Source organism: Notechis scutatus, chromosome Z, assembly GCF_049901735.1.
Source record: "Notechis scutatus isolate UNSWTSFEM ecotype Mainland chromosome Z, rNotScu1.2, whole genome shotgun sequence".
Lineage (NCBI taxonomy): Eukaryota > Metazoa > Chordata > Lepidosauria > Squamata > Elapidae > Notechis > Notechis scutatus.
Genome location: NC_142025.1, coordinates 3,946,393 through 3,953,970, shown reverse-complemented (window position 1 = coordinate 3,953,970; position 7,578 = coordinate 3,946,393).

Sequence of the window (7,578 nt, the reverse complement as noted above, 5' to 3'; positions counted from 1 at the left end):
CTCTCCTCTCTCTCTCCTCTCCTCTCCTCTCTTCTCTTCCATCCCATCCCCATCCCCATCCCCTATTCTATTCTATTCTATTCTATTCTATTCTATTCTATTCTATTCTATTCTATTCTATTCTATTTTAACCTATTCTATTCTATTCTATTCTATTCTATTCTATTCTATTCTATTCTATTCTATTCTATTCTATTCTATTCTATTCTATTCTATTCTATTCTAACCTATTCTGTTCTGTTCTGTTCTGTTCTGTTCCATTCCATTCCATTCTATTCTATCTTCTATTCCATATTCTATTCCTATTCTATTCTATTCTATATTCTATATTCTATATTCTATATTCTATATTCTATATTCTATATTCTATATTCTCCTCTCCTCTCCTCTCCTCTCCTCTCCTCTCTTCTCTTCTCTTCTTCTCTTCTCTTCTCTTCTCTTCTCTTCTCTTCTCTTCTCTTCTCTTCTCTTCTCTTCTCCTCTCCTCTCCTCTCCTCTCCTCTCCTCTCCTCTCCTCTCCTCTCCTCTCCTCTCTTCTCTTCTCTTCTCTTCTCTTCCAGGTTCCTTCCAACTCAGTTATTCTGTAAAACCGATGGTCATAAGTATAAGAACCAGCCTCAGGATTCTGAAGTGGGACAGAGCTTCTGTTTTCAGCATCAGATGAAATGTATTTATTTGGGGGATGTTTTTACTGTTTTGTTATTTTAACACAGGGAGTCAACAATTGTGGTGACAACAATTGTGACCAGAAATTCCAATGCTAAGCACGGAAGTTGTTAAATCTGTCTCACCCGATGTTATGAACTTTTTTTTTTTTTTGGCCCTCTTTGTTAAGTGAATCGTTGCAGTTGTTTATTTATATATTTGTTAAAACTTATATGCCGCTCATCTGACTAAAAGGGGACTCTAGCCTGCTTACTATCAATTGTTAAGTGAATCATGCAGTCGTTAAATGAATTTGGCTTCTGCCATCAACTTTGTAAACAATGAGACTTTGCTTGTCAGAAGTTAGTTGGGGAAGTTAAAATGAGGGTCATGTGACCCCAAGACTCTGAAACTGTCAAAAATATATGCTGCTTGCTAAGTGCCTGAATTTTGATCATGTGACTAAAGGGATGCTGTAATGGTTGTAAGTCATTCTTTTTAGCAGCACTGTGCAGGTAGTCCTCAGCTTATGACCAGAATTGAGCCCAAAAATTCCTGTTGCAAAGCAAGACAGTTGTTATGTGAGTTTCCCCATTGACTTCCCCATAGTCAGAAGGTCGCAAAAGGTAATCACGTGACTCAGGAACACTGAAACCATCATAAACATGAGCCAAATTTTGCATCCAAATTTTGATCACGTGACCTTGGGGATGCTGCAAGTAAGTGTGGAAACCGGTCCTACATCACTTTTTTCAGCCTTGTTGCGACTTCAAATGGTTACTAAATGAACTGTCGTAAGTCAAGGATTATCAGTATTGTTTCCTGCAGTGTGTTTGAGAAGCTTCTTATTCTGAGAATGTCGAAAGAGTCAAAATGGCCACTACAACCAGAGTCACCAGGGGTCTCAAACACAATTTACCTGGGGGCCGCTGGAGGCAGAGGCTGGGTGAGGCTGGGCCGCATAATATTATACTTTATATTATACTTTATATTTATATTATACACTAATATTATACTTTCATATCACGGTGGGCACAGGATATCGCCTTCATGCGGTCAGAATTAGTTCGCTGGGCCGCGAGAATGAGGCCTCTCCTTTAGACAGAGAGATGAATGGCATGGAAATATCAATTTTTTTTCACACCATACCTAGAAATGGGATGGAGATTTAATGACATGGTTATGGAGGCCATCTTGACACTTTTTGACCTCATCCCTCTGGACTCCACTCAGATGTTTCAACCCTTCATATCCAATGGCCTTGGGTGTATTTTTGTTTTGTTTTACAACCAGTAGGTATTATGGGAACTCACAGAATATACATCTATTTTTCAAACATCCTGAACAAAAGGAATTAAATCTGAATAGGATTTGTGCCTGCGCTTGGGAACAATAAACTAAAAAAAAAAAAAAAAAAAGGCTCTTAAAAATATCTCGAACCATTAAAAAAACTTATCTAGATAATCATAGCCCTCAATTTCCATATATGTAAAAAGGATATTTTAAAAAGACAAGTTGTTAATGGGATTTTTAGTATTGCAACCTCTGAGAAATCTGTTTACCTTATGAATCACATGATTTATGATTTAACATTTTGTGGTTTGTATGTATGCAAACTATTGATTGGCAAACCAATTTTTCTCTCACCTAGTCGGTCTATTAATTATTTTATTAGTATCATTTATAGGCTCCCTCCAAGTCTTGACATGGCTGACATTACTACCTAAAAAAGTATTAGGCAGGATGATTTAACGTATGAAATCATGGTACTGTCTTGGAATAAAATGTTGCCATCGTTGGCAATAAAATCAATATTTAAACCAGATGCTTCCTGAGTAACTGCCTGCCACTCCCTGAAACATTCTGCCTGGGAAACAGAAAAAGGATTGCTTTGGGGGGATTGATGTATATTCTAAAGCCTATCTCCCTGGTGATATCAAAGCAACTTCAAACTTCAAAAAAAAAAAATGTGCGGGGTTCAAATAAGCAGTGAAAAATAAAATGAGAGCCAGTTTGGTCAAGACAGCAGCTTAGAATTCAGGAGACAGTAAATTCTAGTCCCGCCTCAGGCATGAAAGCCGGCTGGGTGACTTTGGGCCAATCACCAGGAGACGGTGAGTTCTAGTCCCGCCTTAGGCATGAAAGTCAGCTGGGTGACTTTGGACCAATCACCAGGAGACGGTGAGTTCTAGTCCCGCCTCAGGCATGAAAGTCGGCTGGGTGACTTTGGGCCAATCAGCAGGAGACGGTGAGTTCTAGTCCCGCCTCAGGCATGAAAGTCGGCTGGGTGACTTTGGGCCAATCACCAGGAGACGGTGAGTTCTAGTCCCGCCTCAGGCATGAAAGTCGGCTGGGTGACTTTGGGCCAATCACCAGGAGACGGTGAGTTCTAGTCCCGCCTCAGGCATGAAAGTCGGCTGGGTGACTTTGGGCCAATCACCAAGAGACGGTGAGTTCTAGTCCCGCCTCAGGCATGAAAGTCGGCTGGGTGACTTTGGGCCAATCACCAGGAGACGGTGAGTTCTAGTCCCGCCTCAGGCATGAAAGTCGGCTGGGTGACTTTGGGCCAATCACCAGGAGACGGTGAGTTCTAGTCCCGCCTCAGGCATGAAAGTCGGCTGGGTGACTTTGGGCCAATCACCAAGAGACGGTGAGTTCTAGTTTTGCCTTAGGCATGAACGCCAGCTGGGTGACTTTGGGCCAATCACCAGGTGATGGTGAGTTTTAGTCCCACCTTAGGCACGAAAGCCAGCTGAATGATTTTGGACCTGTCACTCTCTCTCAGCCCAACCCACCTCACGGCGTTGTTGCTGTGGGGAAAATTGGATGAAGGAGTATTATGTATGTTTGCCACCTTAGGTTACTTTTAATAAAGGAGGCAGAACGAACGAACGAATGAATGAATGAATGATTGTGGATGGACGGTTGGATGGATGGACAGATGGACTGAAAGACAAAGTTCCAAGTTATTTGCATCCCTATTCTCTTTCTTCTTCTACTATCTTTTAATGTGTCATTTATCAGCAGTATTTCTTAACCTCTGCAACTTTAAGATGCATCGAATTCTCCAGCTGCAAGTTGAAGTTCATTTACCTTAAAACATGCTGGAGAGGGAATTCTGGGAGTTGAAGTCCACATATCTTAAGGTTCTCAAGCATGAGAAATAATAGGACTAACAGAACAACAGTTGGAAGGGACCTTGGAGGTCATCTAGCTCAATCTCCTGGATGGGAAGGAAAGCCTATGCCATTTCAGATAAATGGCTGTCCAATCTCTTCTTGAAAACTTCCAGTGTTGGAGTACCCACAACTTCTGAAGGCAAGTCGTTCATTGTTCTGTCTGGAAGTTTCTCCTTAATTCCAGGTTGCCTCTGTCTAAGTGCTACTCTAAATCCTCTTCCTGATACATTATGAAGTCTCTGCTGGGTCTAAAGATTTTAAAATGTGTGGATTTCAGCTCCCAGAAAACCCCAGCTAGCAATGCTGGGTGGGGTATTCTGGGAGTTGAAGTCTACATATCTTAAAATGACTAAAGGTTGGCAAAACCTGCCCTAGTGGTTATGATTATGGTATGCTTTTGTAATTTTTTGTCCTAATTTATTTCCCAGTTTTTGTTTAGTAAATATTTAATTTGCAAATATTTTGTGACTCTAAAGTGCTTCCAGTTTTGAACCATAATGCTTCTACTACTGTAATGTTGGAGTCAGTAAAGACCTGATCTGAGTTAGCCTCCATTTTATCTTTCTTCAGTATTGATACTAAGATTTTAACAGCTTATATTGGCAAAAAATTTTTTTTAAAAAAATTCAAAAGATATTGCCCAGAGTATTTCATCCTGTATACGCTGGTTTCAAGAAAAGATGTAAAGAGTCAGATAATTAAAAAAAATCCTGTCTGCAGGTTGCCCTTTATTAGATGGAAAATAAAACATTTAATTCAGTTTGAATCAAGATTTTGGTTCATGTGTGGCAGAAGTTCAGAGTTTCTCAACTTTCAGCCATTTGTTTAGTGATAATGACACTGAAAAAGTGACTTATGACCAGGGGTGGGATTCAAAATTTTTAACAACCGGTTCTGTGGGCGTGGCTTGGTGGTCATGTGACGGGGTGGACATGGTTTGGTGGTCATGTTATTGGCTGGGTGTGGCCAACTCAACATCACTCACATCAAGGCACGCATCTCCTCGCCTGGCCTCTCATGACTGTGGGGATGCTGCAACAGTCAAAAGTGTGACAAATGGTCATGTCACTTTTTTCAGTGCCATTGTAACTTTGAATGGTCCCTCCACACAAGCAAAGTACCAGCAAAGGAGGGGGAAAAAACTCCAGAGACGTTCCAGAGACAGGAAGTCTAGTCCTGCCAAGAATGTAATAAGGGTTAATGGAGAGGCAGTTTCTGTAAGCAACACCAGAATGTTTCCTTCCTGCCTTCCTTACAGGATTAGGCCAGAAATTCCTTCTAACAACCGGTTCTCCAAACTGCTTAGAATGTTAACAACCGGTTCTAGAGAATAGGTGCGAACCTGTAGAATCCCACCCCTGCTTATGACAGTTTTTAATACCTATATCAGTTGCAGCACTCCTCATAGATGTGATCAAAATTCGTACTCTTGGCAATTAACTCATATTTATGATGTCCTGGAGTCATGTTATTCCCTTTTGCAACCATCTGACATTCAAAAGTCAATAGGGAAGCCAGATTCACTTAGCAACCAGGTGACTAACAATTGCCGTGATTCGCTTAACAATGGTGACAAAGGAGGTTGAAAAAGGGGGCAAAACTCACTTAACAACTTTCTTGCTTAGCAATGAAAATTTTGGGCTCAGTTGCATTGTGGTTACGAATAGGACTTCTTTTTTTAAAACCATTTACTAAAATCCAACATGGAACTTTGAAAACTGCATTTGAATTTTCAGTTCTTGGTATGAGCAATAAAACAAATTTGCAAAACTAAAAGAATATGTTCATTTGAAATGAACATAAGTTTCTGTTTATGATCATTCTGGTCACCACCTGGCTAGAATATTCAAGGGGCATGGGGTGATTGGCTCAAAGTGATTAAGGTAGGATTAGAATTCACCATCTCATGGTGATTGAAGTCATCCAGCTGGCTTTCACGGCTAAAGCGGGACTAGAAGTCACTGTCTCCTAGTGATTGGCTGAAAGTTTCCTGCCAATATTCATGCCCAAGGCAATACTAGAACTCACTGTCTCGTGTTGATTGGCCTAAAGTCATCCCTTTGGTTTTTGTACCCCAAACAGCACTAGAACTCATTGCATATTGATTTCTAGGCCAATACCTTATCATTGCAGCAAACTGGCTCTCAGTATTTTATCTTCTTTTTCAATCTACCAGCTTTAAAAAAAAATTAAAACAGCACCATAATATCATTGGACATTGATTCTCAAACAATTTCCTACAATGTATCAGTAGCCATGGGCTTGATTATAGTGTGCTGTGAGTTTTTTTTTTAATCTTGTGTTATTTTTGTTTTTAATTATATCCTGCATAATGTATATATTTGATACAGTGCAGATGTTAAACATATATGTATAACTGGCCTTCGACCATATCTAACATATTAAAAAACATGTATTTATGATTAATAATTTTCTGATGTGCGATAGAATAACTGCTATACAGTATTCAATATTGTGCTAGTGATTCAGAAAAATTGTGAACCACTAATTGAGGAAGGTCCTGGGCTGGGCATGCTTCAGATTTCAAACTACAAATCATGCGCACGATTTAAGCAAAGGATTGCTCAAGGAAATGACTTAAATGTCTCTCTCTCTCTGTGTGTATATGTGTTAAGATAAAACAACAACTGGTGCCACAAGGAGGTCCAACACAGAACAAAAAGTACTTTCTGCATTTTTGGGGATATGATTTCCATGCTGGTGGGTGAGAGCCATGTTTTGGAGTACATTAGAATCACAGGGAGACTGTGAGTTCTAGTCTTGCCTCAGGCATGGAGCCAGCTAGGTGATCTTAAGCATTTTTCAGCCCTAGAAAGAAGGCAATGGCACCAGACTCGAAATTCTAGACCTAGAAAACCTAGAACTACGCCGCCTTCGGTCCGATCTAAGTATATAAAATCATACATTGCAATATCCTACCTGTCAATGAATACTTCTGCTTCAACCATAACAACACTAGAGCAAACAATAGATACAAACTCAAGGTTAACCGCACCAAACTTGATTGCAGGAAATACGACTTCAGCCACAGAGTGGTCAATGTCTGGAATCCACTGACTCTGTGGTTTCTTCCCCAAACCCCAAAAACTTTAACCTTAGACTGTCTACTATTGACCTCACCCCTTTCCTAAGAGGTCTGTAGGGGGCGTGCATAAGAGCACCAACGTGCCTACCGTCCCTGTCCTATTGTTTCTTTTATTTTTTATTTTTCTTATATGTATCCATGTATTCATAACTATGTTTTTACTTATACTTATTATCTTGTAAGCAATTGACAAATAAAAATAAATAAATAAACAATAAATAAAAAATAAACCAGTTTTAAAGTGTTGCCAAAATATTGCAGGGACTTGGTAGTTGACAGGAGTCAAAAATGGGAAGAGGACAAGAGGAGGAGGAGGAAGAGGAGAGGGAGAAAGGGAGGGGAAAGGGTGGTGGGAGAGTGGGGGAAAGGGAGGAGGAAGAGGAGGAGGAGGGGAGGAAGAAGAAAGAATGGAGATCCAGGTTTTACTCTTCCTCCACCATAGAAGCTTCATGGGTTGGACTTTGTCCCTGTCTCCCTCTTTCAGCTCAGACTACCTCAAAAGGTTGTTGTTACTGCAAAGGAAATGAAAAAAGAAAGTACTGTATATTGCATTGAACTTGGGAAGTTTTGTAAAGAATGTAGGAGAGATATCTAACAATAAGAGATTCAGTTTGATTACAGGTAGTTCTTGACTTACAATTATTCGTT